Source organism: Acomys russatus, chromosome 22 (genome assembly GCF_903995435.1).
Source record: "Acomys russatus chromosome 22, mAcoRus1.1, whole genome shotgun sequence".
Lineage (NCBI taxonomy): Eukaryota > Metazoa > Chordata > Mammalia > Rodentia > Muridae > Acomys > Acomys russatus.
In genome coordinates, this window is record NC_067158.1 from 40,852,742 (window position 1) to 40,875,155 (window position 22,414).

The following is a 22,414-nucleotide window of genomic DNA, read 5'->3' on the forward strand; positions in this document are numbered from 1 at the left end:
TATAAGATACACTACATAGATCATTTAGCAAGTTCATGGCAGGAAGGCTACCTGACATGGAGGGACAGAACCAAGTGTAATGGCTACGGATGTATAAAATTAATATGGAGGCAGTTTACCTTTAGCCAGCTAGTTAACCAAATAACAAAAACAACAAAAGGAGACTGGTTTATTTAATTAGCCTTGACCACAATACTGAGAAATTATTACTCCGTCATAAAGCTCCAAGCTAGTTTAGCTTCCACCAGCTAAAGTATTCATAGTACTAGCATTTTTTTTTTAATCCTTGTCAGGTTCCAGATCTCTTATCCTGATGCTTCCTGGACCACCTCTCCTCATGGCTCCTGCTTCCTGCACATTGGCCCTTTTAGGTAGGCTTTCAGCCTGAAAGTGCAGCTCCATTAGCCTTCTGCCTAACTAGGAACTGTTTCCCCCTTTTTTCTGAGCCTTCATCAAGAGACTCAGGATATGAGTCCTGTTTTTTTATGATCTAATTTTAGAAACCACATATTGTTCTTGTGTAGTTGACAGTAACCAGTCCTGTCTCACCGTAGGAACAGACTCCTAGGTCGCAGGTCCCAGGACGTGAGGATCATGGATGCCCTTTCTCACCTCACAGATACCACGCCAAGAGAGTTATCATTGGGATTTAGACACTTACCAACTCTCACCATCCACAGTGTGGGTCTCATTCAGTTCAAAACATCAGAAAAGTGGTTTCTTTATCATCTAAATCTATCTATCTATCTATCTATCTATCTATCTATCTATCTATCTATCTATCTACTTTTGGCTTTTTGAGACAGGATTTCTTTGTGTAGCCTTGGGTGTCCTGGACTCACTTGGTAGACCAAGCTGCTCTTGAACTCACATCGATCCACCTGCCTCTGCAGCTATGAGCGCTGGGAATAAAGGTGTGGCCACCACACCTGACTAAGTAGTCTATTTTTATTAGGTGACATAGAGTTCAAAGACACTCAATTATGTTTGTTATCTGAAAGACAAAATTTAATTTCTCTTGGCTTAGACAAAGAAGTAAATGGCTGATATATGGGGCAAAACAAAACAAAACAAAACAAAAACAACAACAACAACAACAACAACAAAAAACTAGTAATAGAGTGGACCTAATCTAAATGTGCACATGTATCTTTAAGGTCAAATTGCTTTTCTGTCTCCTTGCTATGGTTGTTCTTATGGACTCTTGCCTTTGTGGAAAAATAGGAGGTGCATACCAGAATACGTTATTTGTGTCCACGCGCATTAACAGTACACTAATTTTCTAGCGGGCTCATCTCTGATGAAGGGGACAAAGTGGATCTAAACGTGGAAGTTCACTTAGGGCCCAACTGAACAGTAAGGCTGCTTACATAATGAAAACAAAATAAGAACATATTGGAATGACCCACAATGTCACCCTAGAGGCAGAAATCCATATTTATTGTAATCAGTATTTCTGACTTGAGTTAAAGAGATACACGTACATTACAAAAAAAGGAACTATCCAACACTTCTCTATCTGCAAAAAATGATGATTTTTTTAAAAGATTTTTTTTATTAATTTATTCTTGTTACATCTCAATGTTTATCCCATCCCTTTATCCTCCCATTCCTCCCCTCCCCCATTTTCCCATTATTCCCCTCCCCTATGACTGTTCCTGAGGGGGATTACCTCCCCCTGTATATTCTCATAGGGTATCAAGTCTCTTCTTGGCTACCAGCTGTCCTTCCTCTGAGTGCCACCAGGTCTCCCCCTCCAGGGGACATGGTCAAATGTGAGGCACCAGAGTACGTGAGAAAGTCATATCACACTCTCCATTCAACTGTGGAGAATATTCTGACCATTGGCTAGATCTGGGAAGGGGTTTAAAGTTTACCTCCTGTATTGTCCTTGGCTGGTGCATGCTGGCCCAAGGGACATGTCCCACAAAAGCCTTCACTTACCAGCAAACTGGGACAGAGGGGAGGGCATCCTATTGGGACTCTAAATGAGAGACGCATGGGAGAATAGCAAAATAAAAGGATACAGAGGGTCCTAGAAATCTACAAGCTGAACAATATGATAGGCAGATTTGGGCCCAGGGGTCCCGCTCAAAATGATGATTTTTAAAATGTGTTTTAAATTTTATTTTAAAATATTGGTAATGAGCCCGTTTTTCTTTCTATTTGAAATATTATTATAATTTGAAGATTAGTATTTTTTAACTTTTAAAAGAAATCATTTAATTGGAGGCTTGATTGCAGTGAAGACAGCATTATATGTGAAATAATACTATTATTCCTTTAAAGGTAAGTCACTGCTAATATAGATTTTCCATGAGTTTAAACTTCATTTATTTGGCTAGTGTGATGGTTAGATATTTGTCAGCCTGGCACAAGCTAGGGTCATCTGGGAAAAAGAAACTTCAATTAAAACAGTGCCTCCATCAGACAGGTTTTTAGGCAAGTCTGTGAAATTTTTTTCTTGGTTGATGATTGATGTTGGAAAATCCAGGCTTCTGAGGGTCATGGCACTCCTGGGCAGATGGTCGTGGATTCTGCAAACAAAATGTGCTGAGTGTGAAAGGAGAAGTGCAACAGTAGCATTCCACCACGCCTTAGGCTTTAGCTCCTGCTACAGACTCCAGGGTCTTGCCATGTGTTCCTGCTCTGACTTCCCTTCATAATAGACAATAAGCCAAGAGATGAAACAAACCCTTCTCCCTCAAGCTAATTTTGGCCAATGTTATTTCATAGTAGTAGAAAGCCAACTAGGACAGGCAAAGGTAATTCTCATTACTTTATAAGAAAGTCTACAAACAGAGATATTCAACACTTGGTGCACAATTAGAATTAATTTACTTTATTTCCCTTTCATTAGGTGGCTGCTCTTCACAGTCTTGTGCCATGCCTCTTCTTTCTCTGCTTTCAATGTTTGTGGTGCCCTTGCAGCACAAAACAAAAGCAGTAATAATTGCAAAGTTGACAGGTAAGATTCATTATTATCATTACTACTCTATGGCATACTGTCCAGTGTGTAGTGAGCATGGTGGTCAATAAGTGCTTTCCATCTGCCCGATGGTGCTGCCCACACATCACTTTACAAAATGTCCATAGCAATTGTAACCTGCGTCATTTTCCATATCTTTCATTTTACAGGCCAGAAGTGAGACTCTTTTGACAGCTTTTATATTTCTCTGACTCAAACATCCTTGGGTTACAATAGAAGTGGCTTGGGCTCTGCTGTGCTGTTTGGTAGATGCATGCTTTTTTTTTTTAAGTTTACAACCTCTACAGTTTGCAGTTTGTCCTAAATCAGAAAATATCTATACTGTCTACCTCTTAATAATGTCAAAGGATTGAATAAATCAATGAGGACAGATCTCTGAGAACAGTTACTTACACACAGAAAGCTCAATCACCATCAGCATTGGTTGTTCACACATGGGAATTCTCATCCATTCACAGATATAAAGATGAGTTTTAAAGTTACTATATACTCTACGTTACAGTGGGAAATCTTAGTGATAGCAAATCTTCAGTGATGAGATTGCTTTCTGAAGAGTAAACCCTTTGAATTCAAGTTGGTCTGATTTGGTAATTGTTACTGCTATTACAAAGCCATATGACTTTAAGTAATTTAATTTGTTCTTTATATTTGTTACATATTCTGCATAATAGATTATTATCATTAACTGACCTAGAGCAACATGTATGGATATATTAATTATCTCATTGTTTTGTGGGGTCAAGGGTCTGGGGCATGTTCAACAGTTTTATGGGGCCCTCTGTTCCCTGCTTCATGCTTGGGTTTCAGTGAGATGCTCTGTTATAAGGCTGCCAAAAAATCTTCTCTTATTGGAAGAATTCATTTCTTTTTGTCTAGAGTGTTCTTCAAGGCTTCCAAAGGAGTAATTTTGTTACAGAGATGACACCTTAAATGATTTCACCATTGTAGTGGCTTATCACTTTCAACATATTCTAGTATTTAAGAGCGAGTTACAGGTCTCTTCCCCACTAAAGGGGATGTCACGTAGGTCAAGGAACATATGTGCTATGTCAAAATGAGTTGACTACATTGCTTAAGCTTTCATTTTGTCTTCTGTGTAGATAGAGATATGGTTCCTACCAAGTCTTCTGTGTTTTGTATGGCAGTCAATGACATCCTATGCATTGTCAATACCTATTTACCTGATTAGATCAAATAAATGAATAATTAGCCCACAGAGAAATACTAAAATTAGCGCTATTTTCTTTTTCCAGACAGGGAGTTGCTATGTAGTCCAGGATAGCCTGGGTTCACTACACAAACAAGGTTGGCTTTGAACTCAGAGATATGCTTGTCTCTGCCTCTGAGTGTAAGACTTAATGGCCTCCATCTCCACAATTAGCCCCAAACTAAGACTATTTAAATGTAATTTATACTCTAGCCATGACCTTGAAGTCTTATCTGTCCTTCTATTCTTCAACATTTCTCAAGGCTGTAATTCTGGTTCCATAAGCCCATTTCTTCATAGTTCAATAGGAGACATTTAAGCTTTATTTATGTGGATTATTCATTTCTGGAAGCAACTATATCGATAAATTAAACTTTTTAATGACCAAAAACCTGAACAAAGTTTTTTGCCTTTTGTACTTTCTTTCATTTCTTTCCCAAATAGAGCACATGTTTTAAGTTTTGCTTTATTATGACACAAATATTGTGTAAGTAGAATTTAATAATTCAGAAAGAGCTCATGTGCATTTTATAGATGGAGAAATTGAGGTTATAAGCAGCTAAGATTTCTGTCTTCTTTTTCATAGGAGGCTGCTAGCTTCAACTTTTCTGATGTGAGCACATAGTTTTATAATATGGCCCCCTTGTCATAAAAGGAAGGTTGGGAAACAATATAGAAGGGAACAGCAGAGTACAAGTAATCTTATCAGGCAATGTTAAAAGAGAGAGCCCATAGGGAGAGGAAGGGAGGGGAATACAGAAGAAGGAGGGAAGAAGTGAATGGAAAACATCACAGAACACATGATTTGATTGGGAAAATGGGAAAGGGGGCTTCTTTAGAAAGGGAAGTAAAGAGTAAAGGAGAAGAAGGATATCTGAAAACATCATAAAGACTCATACTATTAACTATGTACTTAAAAACCACCACCACCACCACTAGCGCGCGCGCGCACACACACACACACACACACACACACACACACACACACACACACACACACACAGCTTTTCTCATCTGGTCTGACAATTTTTTCATTAACAACCAAAGACCACATAATAAAAACTTCAAAACCAGACATGAGAAACCCTCTTTTTAGTTATTGGTCAGGGCTGTCTCAGAGACTCCCAAATCCTATTGCTATTGTACTTTGTTGCCTCCCAGACGTGGACGATAAGCCCTTTTTAAATTTTTAAAAATTAATCTATTCAGATTACATGTCAATTGTTATCCCCTCACTTGTATCTTCCCATTCCTCCCTTCCTCTTTCTTTCACCCTATTCCCCTCCCCTAGGTCCGTGACAGAAGGGGACCTCCTCCCCCATCATATGGTCACAGGCTATCAAGTCTTATCCTAGTATCCGGATTATCCTTTCTCTGAGTGCCACCAGGCATCCCCACCAAGGGGAAGTGGTCAAATCTGGGGCACCAGAATTCAAGAGATGGAAGATAAGTTCTTATTACTGAAGAGGACTCAGATGCCTCTCAGGTAAAGCTGACCTAAGTGCTCCATCTCTGTGGACTAGCTTTCATGGTACCAGAAGGCACCATGCAAACATTAGAAGGATGAAGACAACCAACAGTTTTAGCCATCTATTTTGCCTGTGAAGTACATCAATGACCAGTGTGGTATAATAAGCCCGTGGGTGCAGCAATGACAGGCATACTCTGGCAGTAACAAGAGCTCTCTAATTGGAATAAAGATACACCAAAAAATAAAGAAATCACGCCTGGTACTGCAAACTTAGTCAACTGCTCTGGGCTAAGGAAGTCATGTATCTTGGAGGAAATCCTATAACCACACTGCTTTATGAAACCAGCATGATCCCTAACTACATTTTAAATATTTGTCTTTTTCAGCCCACATGAATGAAATGTTTCTTTGCAGCAGATGGAGACTATTATAGTAAACCACAACCAATGAAGATGCAGAGTTGTGGAGCCCAGAATATCTACAAAATGCTCTGGAATCTAAGGTTCAGGAAACAGTGTAAAAGAGGAAGCAGAAAGATTGTACAAGCCAGAGGATCAGGAAATTTGCTGATACTGTCTCCTCATAATGTCAGAAGCAACATCCATAAAGTGTCATCAACAGGACCACATAAACATGACCTGAACAAGTACAATGACAATAGACATGTCAAAGTAGATGGATGAAGGCCCTGAAGGTCTCAGCCTTATATAAAGCACTACAGAAAACCAAAGAATGCTGAGATTGGGAGAAATAGTCTTGCACAGGGAAGAGTACACCAACTGATTATCCACTATCAAATGGTCAGATCTAAAAGAGAAATACAAATAAAATTATATAGACTGCATGTATGTATGTATGTCTATATATGTGTATAGTAACAATCAATGAGAAAGGACCCTATGAACTTGAAAGACTGCAAGGGTTCATATAGGAGGGTTTTAAAATGGAAGAAAAATAATGTATTATAGTCTCAAGAGTAAAAGAACAAAAAGAAGTCCTAAGTATTAATGATGAATCTTCTGTTTATACAAGTGTACTATTTCAATGTGCATTTGGAGACTCTCAAACAATACTTACCATAACAACAATTAACTTGTATCTATCATAGGGTGTTTTTTTCTTTATTGCCTTTCATCACTTTCTTTTTTAAAGTTTTATTTGTCTATTCACTCAACCTCCTTAGTCATCAGGGAAATGCAAATCAAAACAACTCTGAGATTCCATCTTACACCCATCAGAATGGCTAAGATCAAAAACTCAAGCGACACCACATGCTGGCGAGGATGTGGGGAGAGAAAAACACTCCTTCATTGCTAGTGGGAATGCAAACTAGTATAGCCACTTTGGAAATCTATCTGGTGCTACCTCAGAAAAATAGGAATAGGGCTTCCTCAAGACCCAGCTATCCCACTCCTTGGAATATACCCAGAAGATGCTCCAGCACACAACAAGAAAATTTGCTCAACCATGTTCATAGCAGCCTTATTCATAATAGCCAGATCATGGAAACAGCCTAAGTGTCCCTCAGTAGAAGAATGGATAAAGAAACAGTGGTACATATACACTATGGAATACTACTCACTTCACATACTGAATGCAACTCCTTCCTTCTCTGCTCCAGTTCTCACCCTACCACCTTCTTACCCTCTGTCTCTCCCCTTCTCATCAGAAATGGGATGCCCCCCTTACCAACCCACCCCAGCACATCCAGTCGAATCGGGACTAAGCTCATTCTCTTCTACTGAGTCCTAGACAAGGCAGCCCAGCGAGAGGCTGAAAGCTAGTGATCTAAAAGGAAGCAACTGAGTCCATTTCAGAAACAGCCCTTGCTCAACTTGCTAGGGAACCCACATGATGACCAAGCTGCTCATCAGTTACACATGTGTCAGAGTCCTAGGTCCTGTGCTCTTTGGTTGGAGCTTCAGTCTCTGTAAGCCCCCATGAGCCTAGGTTAGTTGACTCTGTTGGTCTTCTTGTGGAGCTCTTGTCCACTCTGGGTCTTTCTATCCTTCATCTCACTCTTCCATAAGACTCCCTGAGCTCTGCCTAATGTTTGGCTATATCAGCATCTGTTTTGATCCTCAGCTTGATGGGGCCTCTCAGAGTACAGTTGTGCCAGGCTCCTGTCTGTAAGCATATCAGAGTATCACTAATAATGTCAGGGGTAGGCTCTCTCCTATAGGTGGGTCTCAGGTTGGGGCAGTCATTGAATTTCTGCTTTGGTATCACCTGGCATAACTGAGATGGGTCATGGATCCCGTGGCTGGCTGGTGACCCTGCAGACTTTCTCTGAGAGCAACCTTCCAGGCCTGAACAGATTGTTACCAGCAATGGCTTCAACTGATGGTGGCAAGCGGGGGCTAGGGCTGATGGCTCCTATCGGAGGATTCCACTGATGGTGGCAAGCATACAAAAAAGAAAGGGAAAGAAGGAGAGCGCGCACGCATGCACGCACACACACACACACACACACACACACACACACACACACACACACACACACATATCTTGGTGGATGGAACAAACTCTGAAGAGCAAGTTCCAACCAAACCAACTATTGTACATATGCATATATACTTTGGTGGATGGAATAAGATTCTGAAGAGTGAGGTCCAACAACCTTATACACATACATATACACATACACACATCTTTGTGGATGGAAAAAAGATTCCAACAACCTTATTATTTCTCCCACAGCTTATATATCCCAGCAAGATCTTTCAAGTAGTAAAAAAAAAAAAAATCACAGTGTGGTTACATTCTATTTTTCTTTAAGTGAATGATTACAATGCGTATACATAAGAAAAACATGTTCCTCAATACCGTCACAGGATAAAATGTTTTACATATTATGGGTGAGAAACAAACATGAAAAACAAGTTATTTTCAAGAACCCATATACATTTGTAACTAAGCAACTTGTTAGATGTTAACAGAGAATAAGCAAGCAAGGTAATTTCTCAGCCAGCTTTTCTTTACTGACAGGTTGCAATTTGCAGTTATGAAGAAAGAATCAATTATCTTACAAAGAAATCTTATAAAGGTCTTAAAAGAATCACAAACCTAAACTTATATATAAAAATAACCAGCCATTTCTACTTTAAATCCTAAAGGTACTCACCTACTCATTAATATATTTTATTAAAATATCAGGAAGCTGAGGGTAAAAAAAAAAAGATAGAATAAGGAAACCAATTGTCATCCTTACTCATCAGCCCAGCTTGAAAGAGTCACATCAGCCAGTGCTTCTATGGGCCATTGTTTTTGCTGTGCCAAGCTCAGAAAGTCCCTAGCTTTGCTAAGAAGAGTGTACTTTCTCTTAACTTCAAATGTCCCCTAAGATTTCCTGCATTAGGGCCAATAGCAAAAACATTTTTAGCTAACTTTGCTAAACAATCTATTTTTTTTCCCTAAGACTTTCTACATCAAAGCCACTAGCAAAAACATCTTTACCTAACCTTGTGAACAATCTGTTTTCCAAATTCATTCTAAGGGTAATGATCATTGTTAGAAATCTACATCTGCAGGTTGTTTTCAGAGGTGGTGGTTGAATCATTAATCTGTTCCAGCAGCAACGCCTAAAAAGTCAAGCATTGTTATTATATATGCCAATGATATTGCCCAGTGAGGGGCTGGAAGCCCACTTTATAGTACTCACACAATTCACATATTAAGGGGATTATAAGGACTGCAAAAGTAACAAGCAGAGTTATGATTCATAACAGCATGAAGTCTCAGAACACACAGTTCTTGGGACTATACCTCACAGAGACACACTCATTGTGGGTATGCTAACCGGTAGGCCGTATTCCATGAGTTCTAGAGCTGTTTTGCTATTCCCCCTGCATGGGCTGCAACAGCCATTTCCTCAATCTCTGTTCCATTTTATCCCTACACTTCTTGTAAACAGGACAAATTTTGTCAAAGGTTTTGTGGGTAGGTTGATGTCTCTCTCCCTCCACAGGAAATCCTGCTTGGCTACTAGGTGACCACTTCAATCTCCATGTCCCCTGCTGATAGGAGTCTCAGCTAGAGTCACCCTGTATCCTCCAAGAGGTCTACCCTGTTGTAGGTCTCCATCTTGTCTTAGAGAAGCCCCACCTCAGTTTCTCTTCTTTCTCCCAGCTCTCTCATCTCTCACCCCTTGCTTTCCCCATATCTGATGTCTACCCCCATTCCACTCCCCATACCCTCTCTCACCCATTTCCCACACTTCATCCACTTTGTCTATTCTATTTCTCCTTCTGAGGGGGATTCAAGCCTTCCTTAGGCTCTCATTGTTACTTAGCTTCTTTGGGTTTGTGGCTTGTAGTATGATTATCCTGTATTATATGGCTAATAACCACTTATAAGTGAGTACATACTGAGTGTGTCTTTCTCGGTCTGGGTTACCTCACTCAAGATGATATTTTTTAATCCAATCCATTTGCCTGCAAATGTCATGATTTTCTTGTTTTTAAGATCTGAGGATAGTTTATAAGTATGAATGATGAACTGAGATTTGTTTTCTTAAAACCTTACTAATAGTACAATAAAATGCCAAGCTTGATCATCACATCAGAATCAATGAACAATGTATATAAATCATTGTGTTTGGACCTTTGATAATAGGCAACACAAAATTACTATCCCAGGTAAAGGAAGATTTACTAAATGAAGTCCCATAGTTTTTCTGCCTTTTTCTGTGGGACAAATCCTGAACTGTTGTACAAGGTGCTAGAATCTAGGAATGTAAAGCTGTTTCCAGGTCAACTGAAGAAGCTACTTAGCTTCTTGTGGGTTGGATATGAATGTCTTCAAAAGATCTTTGTGCTAAAGGCATTGTACCTAGCTTGTGACACAATTGGGGTGCACTGGAATTTATTATGTCTGTTGGGTCTAGTTGGATGTAGTCTGACCATCCAGTGGTATTCCTTGAACAGAACATCAACAGCTTATGCCCTCCATTTTTATTCTCTTGTCCTCAGCTATCAGGACATAACCAGCTTCCCCTTATGATTGTTGTATCCATGTCTATTATAAATTGCTCTGTGACTGAAACCTCTCAGAGTCTGAGCCTTATTTAAGCTCATTTCCTTTGAAAGTCAATTATCTCATTCATTGTGTTAATGTAACAAAATACATTTTAACACACTCACCAAAAGACTAGTATCTGAAAGACTGAATACTGTAGGCAAATGACCACTTCATCAACAATTTTGTGGGACAGACTCCTAGTCAGGTCCTTATTGACTTCCACTTATGAGAACAGCGTTAAGACTACTAGGGGGTTACTAACGAGAAGCTAATAGATGTCGTATCAGAAGAAAAAATTAAAATATTACTGAAAAATATTTGAAATAGAATTCTGGCCCACTTAGAACAATCTCCTGACCATTTGGGGTATGTAACTGAAATATGAGATAATGAGAATCCTTGGAAATCAAGGGGCCATACCATTCCTACTCTGAAAGGATAAGATGCCCTCAATGGACTGAAGCCTGGTCCACACTAACTATAACCAAGCTAAGCAGAGCCAGGCTGCTCTTTAGAAATGAGAGTTTGAAGGTGGAATGCACAACATTAGTGTTTCAGAAGAAATGTTTTCAACTTATTACAGCTCCATCTAACAGCACATAAAATCAAGGCTAGACAGCCAGGTGAGGTGGCACACACCTGTAATCCCATCCCTCTGGGAGGCACAAGCAGGCAGATCTCGGGGAGTTGGAGGCCAGCCTGGCCTACAAAATGAGTCCAGGACAGCAAAGTCTACACAGAGAAACCTTGGCTTGAAAACAAAACACACACACACACACACAAACACACACACACAGCAAGATAAAACAACTTAAGAGATGATGAATTTATAATTGATCTGCTTCTCAAAGCAAAACTGTAGGTCCTTCAGAAGAAAATGATAGAGTTTGCAATCTCTCCAACATCATTATCATATATAATATTCAACGAAAATAACTGGATGTGCAAAGAAGTAGGAAAATTTAACCCTGCTATAAAGCTATAAAAAGCATATTAGACATTAGAAACTTCAGTCAAGGCACCCTGATGGAGGAGTTCATAGATACATTTTTTTTGAATCGAGTAAAACAAACATGTACAATTATAATAAAACATGTTCAAGTAATTAATATAAAATAGCTAAATGCATGAATACATTCATCACAAAATTGAAACTGTACTAAAGCTAAATGAAAATCTTGAATGCAGTAAATATGACAGCCAAAATGAAAAGTTAACCGAATGAGCTTAGTAACAAATTGGATACAGAAAAATGTAGAGTCAATAAATGTTAGGACAAATAGATATTATCCAATTTAGAAAAGAAAATGGAAATACTGAGTACATTATAAGAGTTATACAGATCTGATAACAATATTAATTGAAATTCCAGAAGAAGACACCGATGGTTTAGAAAAATATGAATAATAATGTCTTCTTCCAGTTTTGTAAATGTGAAATAAGATAACCCTCAAAGACTGAAGATGCTTACACTGTCAAGGAAGAACAACACAGAAGCACTGAACAGGAACATACATTATCTGCTAAAATTTAAAGGTAAAAAAAATATTGAAACCAATTGGAGAGCAAAGACAGAGGGTATAAAAGGGGACAAGATACAAATAATTGCCACCTTCTCCCAATGGCATGTTTTAAATCTCATGAAAGCCACAACTCAATTTAGAATTCAATGTGAAAAACTATTGATGTAACTAGTAGGCTACCATAAATGCATTTTCAGATAAATGGCAGATGAGATTGTACATCAGCAGCTGACTGAATGATGCCATGAGACATGCTGTTGCATGTTCCCCAGAGCAACAACAAAGAAGACACCACACACAAAATTGAATCTGTAAGAAGTAAAGAGAAATTTGGAAATGTGAAAATATAAAAGGAAGTTTTGTTTTGTTTTTATTGATGTAAGTTACTTAAAAGTTAATGGACAATCAAAATAGTAAAATAGAATGCAGGAATAAAATGGGTACCAGGGTATAAAGAATGACAGCAATGGAAAACGAAAGGCACCAGGGGTGACATCTGTTAAGTGGGAACAGCAAAGTGTAAAATGAAGATTTGTCAGTGATGATGGGAGAAATAGAAAGTGTGAAGTATTAAGTGTGGGTTGTGAGGCACAATATGTGAACCTAAATAGACCACCACATGGAAGATAAATACTGTAAATGTAAGGCATTAACTAAAAATAAAGGATATGTAGCCAATAAGCCAAAACCATACACAATATGGAATCAAATATGCCCAATTTACCCAAAAGAACATCCTCATGAAGACAACAGAAATAAAGATCAGAGGAGACAGGCGGGAAAGTAACAAGAATATAGGCTTAAATCTTATAATTTCTATGATTATATAAAATAAGCTAAACATTTTAATTGAAACCAAATATTAACAGTAGTGGTAATAATTCCAAACTAGAGATTATATCGAAGTAGCATACATAAACTATAAAGAAATTCATACATTAAAGGCAGCGAGAGCACATAAACATATAATATAGAGACAGTAATAAAAAATAAAACTTTGATCATATATTGATTTTAGACATCGCAGACTTAAAGGTTAAAAAAGAATAGTGATAAAGGAAAGTTTTACTACAGCAACAGTCATAAAGATATATACTTGTGATAGCAACAATTTAAAAAATTTGAAGCAAATTTTGGAAGAGGTAAAAGTAAAATTAATTTTGAAAAAGTAAATCTGTGATAATTGTGGTGATTTTTGAGAACATCCTCCTCTCATTAAGATGACAAAAATAGGGCTAATTTATCAGTAAGAATATACAAACTATGACCAACACTGTAAATCAAATTGGTTGATATTTTCAGAACACTTAAAACAACAGCATTATTTTTCAAGTTAACAAAGTTTTATGAAAACATTCTAAATAATGAGCCACATACTGAGCTCATTATGTTTCATAAGATTGCACTCTTAACATATGCAAGATTAGGCAAGAATACAGTTAAACTCAAAGATAATAAAACTAAGATAGCAAAGATTTTTAAATATCTGAAACTTAGTTACAAATTTCCAAGTATTCCATGAAAGACAAAATAATTTAGAAGGAAATCAGAAATATTTTATCCTGAATTATAATGCAAACATATTTTAAAAATTAAGTTGTGATTAATGATGCCATAGCAGGCAACGTCAAGGAGAAGTGTTTTATTTTGGCTTATTGCTGGATAAAGGATGCCACTCTGCATGGCTGGGAAGACTCTTAAAGCTATTTCACATTCAAGGCTAAAGGGAAGTCTCTGAACAAACAATACAAAGGCATTCTAAGTATTGAAGGTCCATTTGTTTTTTTTTTTTTTTTTTTTTTTTTTTTTTTTTTTTTTTTTTTTTTTTTTTATTAATTTATTCTTGTTACATCTCAATGTTTATCCCATCCCTTGTATCCTCCCATTCCTCCCCCCCCCATTTTCCCATTATTCCCCTCCCCTATGACTGTTCCTGAGGGGGATTACGTCCCCCTATATATTCTCATAGGGTATCAAGTCTCTTCTTGGCTACTTGCTGTCCTTCCTCTGAGTGCCACCAGGTCTCCCCCTCCAGGGGACATGGTCAAATGTGAGGCACCAGAGTATGTGAGAAAGTCGTATCACACTCTCCACTCAACTGTGGAGAATATTCTGACCATTGGCTAGATCTGGGAAGGGGTTTAAAGTTTACCTCCTGTATTGTCCTTGGCTGGTGCCTTAGTTTGAGCGGGACCCCTGGGCCCAAATCTGCCTATCATATTGTTCTACTTGTAGATTTCTAGGACCCTCTGGATCCTTTTATTTTGCTGTTTTCCCATGCGTCTCTCATTTAGAGTCCCAATAGGATGCCTTCCCCTCTGTCCCAGTTTCCTGGTAAGTGAAGGCTTTCGTGGGACATGCCCCTTGGGCTAGTATGCAGATATAAGTGAGTATATACCATTTGATTCTTTCTGCTTCTGGGTTAACTCACTCATTATGATCATTTCTAGCTCAATCCATTTGTCCACAAATTTCGGGAATTCCTTGTTTTTAATAGCTGAGTTGTATTCCATAGTGTATATGTACCACAGTTTCTTTATCCACTCTTCTACTGAGGGACACTTAGGCTGTTTCCATGTTCTGGCTATTATGAATAAGGCTGCTATGAACATGGTTGAGCAAATTTTCTTGTTGTGTGCTGGAGCATCTTCTGGGTATATTCCAAGGAGTGGAATAGCTGGGTCTTGAGGAAGCCCTATTCCCATTTTTCTGAGATAGCACCAGATAGATTTCCAAAATGGCTGTACTAGTTTGCATTCCCACCAGCAATGAAGGAGTGTTCCTCTCTCCCCACATCCTCGCCAGCATGTGGTGTCGCTTGAATTTTTGATCTTAGCCATTCTGATGGGTGTAAGATGGAATCTCAGAGTTGTTTTGATTTGCATTTCCCTGATGACTAAGGAGGTTGAGCATTTCTTTAAGTGTTTCTCAGCCATTTGATACTCCTCTGTTGAGAATTCTCTGTTTAGTTCCAAGCCCCATTTCTCAATTGGGTTATTCGGTTTGGTGGTGTTTAATTTCTTGAGTTCTTTATATATTTTGGATATTAGACCTTTGTCAGATGTAGGGTTGGTGAAGATTTTTTCCCAGTCTGTAGGCTGTCGCTTTGTTCTCTTGACAGTGTCTCCTGCCTTACAGAAGCTTCTCAGCCTCATGAGGTCCCATTTATTAATGGTTGACATTAAGGCCTGGGCCGTTGGTGTTCTGTTCAGGAAGTTGTCTCCTGTGCCAATATGTTCCAGGCTCTTTCCCACTTTTTCTTCTAAGTGAGTTAGTGTCTCTGGTTTTATGTTGAGGTCTTTAATCCACTTGGATTTGAGTTTTGTGCAAGGTGACAAATATGGGTCCAGTTTCATTTTTTTACACATAGACCTCCAGTTAGACCAGCACCATTTGTTGAAGATGCTATCCTTTTTCCATTGAATGGATTTGGCTTCTTTGTCAAAAATCAAGTGACCATATGTGTGTGGATTCATATCTGGGTCTTCGATTCGATTCCACTGATCAACCAGCCTGTTGCTGTGCCAGTACCATGCTGTTTTAAGTACTATTGCTTTATAGTACAGTTTGAGATCAGGTATGGAGATTCCTCCGGAGCATCTTTTATTGTACAAGATTGTTTTAGCTATTCTGGGTTTTTTGTTTTTCCATATGAAGTTCAGAATTGAACTTTCAATGTCTTTAAAAAATTGTGTAGTTATTTTGATAGGGATTGCATTGAATCTGTAGATTGCTTTTGGTAGGATGGCCATTTTTACTATGTTAATTCTCCCGATCCATGAGCAAGGAAGATCACGCCATCTTCTCAGGTCATCTTCAATCTCTTTCTTCAGAGTTTTGAAATTTTTTTCATACAAGTCCTTCACTTGCTTAGTTAGGGTAACTCCTAGATATTTTATATTGCTTGTGGCTAATGTGAAGGGTGTGGTTTTCCTAATTTCTTCCTCTGTAAGCTTGTCATTTGTGTATAGGAAGGCTACAGACTTTTTTGAGTTAATTTTGTATCCAGCCAATTTGCTGAAGGTGTTTATCAGCTTTAGGAGTTCTCTGGTGGAGTTTTGAGGGTCACTTATGTACACTATCATATCATCTGCAAAGAGGGATAATTTGACTTCCTCCTTTAAAAATATGGAACGCTTCACGAATTTGCGTGTCATCCTTGCGCAGGGGCCATGCTAATCTTCTCTGTATCGTTCCAATTTTAGTATATGTGCTGCCGAAGCGAGCACGAAGGTCCATTTGAAATGGAAAAAAAATCATTGACATAGGTTTTAAGCCCACAATGGGCATGAAACAAAAATAACAGAAACCAGTAAATCAAAATAGACAAGCTGGGAGAGATGAAGAAAACCAAAGGCTTCATTAGGAGGTTACAACACTGGGAAAAATACTCACTATGATGTTAAGTTCAAAAATTGTCAGTAACAAAACAGCGCTTAAAAATATCTTGTGGGTAATGAATGAGATATGACAAATAATATGATGTTCTTGGAAGAAATGCAAAAATGTAGGCTGAGTGGCTACCATCCAGGTAACATTCGCTTGACCTAAAATGAATTCATATTGAATTTGAAAATATCACTACTTCTATATCTCTTTTTAAAAGTACAATTAAGAAATATATCCTACCCAAAACTTTAAGGTTCAAATGATTTCACTGGTAAATTTTTTGAAAAATTATGCAGTAGATAAAATAAATAAATCTCTGTCAGCTTCTTCATAAGATGCTAACAAATTGGCTAAGGATGAACAAATGTATCTATGTGAATTGCTTACAAAGTATAGCATGTGAATAGTTTATAAATTTGTGAAAATAATGCAGCATATGTAGGCATCCCATAAACACAAATTAAACCAGTATGAAGGAATATTTCACACTCGTGAAAATGGTAAAAAATGGAAAGCAAATGGATTTCTCATAGCGTGTTGATGTTACTAAAGACTCCCACTGAAAAAGGTTTTTGTTTTTTATAATACAAAGCAATTGACCACAAAAGATGTACAAATAATTCATAACACGTTTTCCACAGTTATTAAAATTAAAAACGATTAATATTCATCAATGGGAAATATATAATCCAGCTTTCTAATATTAATGGAAGAAAGTACCACTTGTCTTTCTTTCATTGATACAACGACAAAATACTTGACAACCAACTTAGGGAGAGGGAGGATTTACTTGCGCTCAGCATGTCAGGGGTGTAGATTGGTCATGAATATGAGAGCACAGTAGCCTAGGTCAGCTCAAGTCATGTAAGAAAGGGAAGGAAGGAGAGAGCGATTAACAGAGGGTGATTGGAGAAAGAAAAAGAAAAGAGAGGGGAGGAAGAGGAGGAAGAGCAAGAAGAAAAAGTGGACAAGGAGTGTGCATAGTATGCACTAGTGGCCTGGGAACCAAGTATAACCTTCTATGCAAGTGTGTGCTGACATGATTTCTTCAGATGTGCCCCACATCCCAAAATTTCCATGACATCTCAAGATTTTGCTACCAGCTGAGATCAAAACCATCAAAGGACAAAGGACAATGGTGGGCATTTTATATGTAATGCACAGCAGCCACTCAAAAATAGGCATGAACATAATATAGACATAATAAACACAGAAACGATGTATTGTGGTTCCTATGCCATTTTGTTGATATAGTTGTCTGATCTTTATGAATATGACTGGTCTATACACAAAGATAAGATGGCAGTAAGTGCCAGGAGATATTTGGTATTGTTTTTGGAACTGGATGTTATAGGTTATTTTTCAGGGACAGCCATCTGATAGGCATTCAGTTGTGAAAGCAAAAAAGTGATCTTCAGGTGGGGCAGATATATAGGGGCAGGAAGAAACGCTACGTTTAGATTATGACAAGAAATGTGACATGTTTGTTGCAGAGATAAAGCTGGCATTGGCAAAAGTAAATTACAAAGGAATTCATCTGTAGCAAAGAGACCACAAATAATGTTAGCTAAAACTCTTTCAACGGAACTGAACTTTGGAAATAAAGCCAGGAAATACCTCGTTTCCTTGTGGCCAAAGGTAGTTAGTGGCTTAGCTCATTTCTGTAGGTCTGTTGATGCTTATAGATAATTTGCAAATTGTGTTGTCAACACAACATTTAATCTGCTCTTAGCAGCTCGTCAACAACACTTTGATTAATTGTTCCAGTTGGTGTCTTCTGGAAAAGATTTACAGAGCTCTGTTTGGATGAAAAATAGAAAGAGAGACAAGCTTTCAGGACAAGAGGAGGGGGACGCAGAAAGAATTTCCTTTTTTTTGACCGAAGTTAAGAAATACTTTTTTTTTCCTTTTTTTTTTTATTAATTTATTTTTGTTACATCTCAATGTTTATCCCATCCCTTGTATCCTCCCATTCCTCCCCACCCCATTTTCCCATTATTCCCCTCCCCTATGACTGTTCCTGAGGGGGATTACGTCCCCCTATATATTCTCATAGGGTATCAAGTCTCTTCTTGGCTACTTGCTGTCCTTCCTCTGAGTGCCACCAGGTGAAATACTTTTTAAATCAGCATTTTACATGTTTGTTTCCCAAAGAGGAGACTTTCTTCAAGAGACAATCTCAGAGGTGAGGTGGAGGAGCTCAGGAGAGACACAGGTGGATTGCCAGTGGAAGAGAGCACTATAGGGAGGAAAATGCTAGCCAAGCCTGAGGCAGAGGATGACTTTCTGAAGTAGCCAATTATATTCAGAAAATGCTTGGACAATTGCACCCTAAGAACTTGCCGTAATATTCTCTGGAGACAACAGAAGTATCATGGTAAATAAATTACATTTCAACTAGTCCATTTTCAGAAGAAAAAAAAGGGGGGGGGGAGAATGATCAAGGCTATGGAAAGTATAGATGAAGGCTAGGTATAAATGAAAATGTGTATTATTATTGATATTATTACAGAATGAGAGATTGCACTGTCATTTTTTCATATTATTGCATGAATTATAATTCCCCCCAGGTCCCTAGATCTTTTTAGTTGAGCGGTTTCTATTAATTTTGGCTTTGAAATAATTTTCCATTGAAGTGTGCCTTTTAATCAGCACCTCTCTACCTTTGTTGATTTACCCTAGCCCAAGATCAGTGAACAGAGGTCTGAAATACTGTTTATGGTATACATACTTGCAGCACTCTGAAACAGTAATCACCCAGGAAGTTAGGCATAAAACCTGGCAATGACTGTCATTCAGAATAAGGCTCCCTCATGACTATAATTCTGAATAAGGCCCATGCACAGCAATTATGAGAGAAGATATACAGACAGTCTGAGGCTGATAGGGAAAAAGATCCAAGAAAATAGCTATCTAGTAATTTCAGGACTATTAGATACGTAAACAAACCAGCATCACAGCTTCTTCTTCTCTCCTTTCCCTTTTGTCTCCTCTCTGAGGGCCGAACATAATTTTTATGAGCTGCGTTTTGGAATGCACACGTCTGTGAGGCTCATGCCAAGTGTTTCTTTTGTCATCCACATCTGCATCTTTCGATATGATGAAGAGTCAACAAGAAAGTGGGTATGATTCTGTTCCTCTGACAAATTCAAGTTCATTTGGGGACACCATTGGAGAAAACCCAAGCATTACATGTACACCAGAAAAGCCAGAGCTGAGCTTTCCATCAGAAGCGGTTGGACATTTTAAGTTATAAATGGAACAGCTGAAAATATTAACGAAGGTTCAGAACTTAGCGATTGTAATGACCTTGACATCTGTCCTCATTACGTTGTTTTTCATGTGAACAATTGCTTTACCCGAGAATGCCATCCAAAGCCTCCATTTTAGATATATTTCAAGCAAGGAATTTCTTCAAATCATTGCTCCATAAAAATTACAATATTAAAGACACAAAAGTGCATGGGTATCTAATTGCAGTAATTGTGCTGAAAAATAACTCACATAATTTTCCCTTAGGGCCTTTATTGTGTTTGATGGATTTCATGTAATCACTTAAATCTGGCAAGATTTCAAAGCATTGTTCTACAAAGGATTATGAGCAATCATCATATATGAAGAGAAAAGAGGTAAAAGAAAGCAATCTGAGAAGTTTATATTGTAAAAGAAGCTTCATTTTTTAAATTTCAGGATGGCAAAAATACCTACTAAAGTCCCTGTGATTCTGGAACTTTCCATTACATGCGTGGCTTCCTATTCCCACCGCTTCAGACCAACAATTGGTTAAGAGAATTATTGTTCGTACAAGCAATATGCTGACAGACTCTAAATGTAACACATCCCTCCTGAAAAATGAGGGAAGCATGTAATCATACAAAGAGGAAAATACCTAGTGATTTCCAATCTTCTGAAAATAGTAGTCTTCCATTGGGTTTATTTCATGATTATAAAAGCCTAATAACTAGGATAGCTGAGAGCAAATGTGATTTATTAGGGTCTCTCACACAGGAGATAAACCCATAATGTGCAGACAAACATTTTTAAAGGAATATGCTAAAAAGAAAATTGTCAACAGCTTGCTTACTCTGTAGCTCCAGAATGTGATGATTTGAGAGTCGGAAATACCAGAGTTGATGAATGGTAGAAGCAAAATTATAACTGTTGTTCCGTGGTGAGATAAACTTTCAGTTCTGTGAAGAAAATATAGATTACTGAAACTGATTGCAAGCAATCAGCACTATCTATTCTTCTTCCCCAACTGAGCAATGTTTGAATGTATGCCTTTCAGGAAAATGCATTAATAACATTTAGCCACTAGGTATTTGTGGGAGAAATTGGAAATTATTTTTAATTTGTTGGTTTGGTGAAGCGATAATATATTGAGCTATGGGGGGGGGGGCGTAAAAAATAACCCTTGGTACATAGTTTCTATTTGCATATGTAAATCTATTAATGTGCACACAGCCGTGTTATTCTTATATAAACTCCTACACAAAGAAAAGGGTTAATAGACAGGAAGATTTTTAAAAAAATGTATGACCCTGTTGTGAAATATGAATTTAGCACATAACTCATTGGAGGCTCCAATGAGTTATGGGCCTCATTTACTGCACATTACAGGCATTTTCTCCATATTTCTTTTCAACAAGGCATACGGTTTAAATTAGTTTCATGTTGGGTTTTCTAGGCTCTTTCACGGACTGCCTTCTGCAACAAACTCTAATATTCCTGCTCTTTTAATTCCACAGTAAGAGGCTATTAAGTGCTGTTCTTTAATTACTGTGTGAGGCAGCGCCTCAGGAACATGTTCTGTAATAGCCACAAGCAGAATAGGCATTAGACTCAAGCATGCACAGTCAGGTGACACACTTTAGGAGATGCTCATTATCCATGGATGAAGGTGAGTGGACGGCAGCTCAGTGATGGAGGGGCATAGAGGAAGGGGCACTTTGGGATGAAGCATTCAGACCCACCTTCATTGGACCAGAGAACAGACTGTGATAAGCAACAACATCCTGAAGGGTTAAGAATATTAAAGGACCCCATTTCCCATAACTTAGCTCATAAATCATATTTTCAGGTACTTTACATGATTTATGAGAGGCTGGCTGTCTGCATGATCAGTAAGTTGCATTAAAATGGCAACTGGTACCTCCAAAACAGAAGCTTATGATAAGAATCCAAATCTCAGAGAAGGCAAATGTCTGCAGACCAGTCAGCCAAAAACTATGGTTAAAAAGGTAGCAACTATAATTTATTCTCCGTGTTTAAAAATGAGGGTGGAAAATCAAAAGTATTAGGAGAGAAAAACTCTGGGCTGAAACCATGACATTTGGGCTTTATTTTTTCTTTTGTTTTGTTTTTTCCTGTGACCTTGATCTAGTCATTTACTTTTTTTTCTTCTCGTTAGCTTGTTTGGTAAAATAAGAGTTGAAGCTTAACATCCTCGCATCTATACATATGCATGTATACATATATCCTCAAATCATTTTATTCCTTTGTATGACATGCATGTAAATTGCATAATCCCCAATTAATTTACTGATAAACACCTCATTACAAGTGCATATTTAAATATTATGCATATATATTCCCAACACACATTCTTATTTATTATTCCTGTATATATTGTACTTTCTGTGATAATTATGTACTCATACATACTGTATTTAAAATTATATTTGTTTAAAATAAAATTCATAAAAGAAGCTGCAGCAGACATATGCTTGCACATATAAGAAATATGAATGCATTAATTCATGGGAAGATATGCAAGAAATGTATATCATGTAATAATACCTCTATCGTAATGTAAT

At 37.9% G+C, this 22,414-nt stretch overlaps 1 non-coding gene across 1 annotated transcript; it reads right to left on the bottom strand.

Moving 5' to 3' along the window:
• Positions 1–16,331: 16,331 nt before the first annotated feature.
• Positions 16,332–16,438, bottom strand: LOC127206060 (U6 spliceosomal RNA). Its single transcript, XR_007832748.1, has one exon. It is a non-coding gene; the product is annotated as a U6 spliceosomal RNA (small nuclear RNA).
• Positions 16,439–22,414: the final 5,976 nt, after the last annotated feature.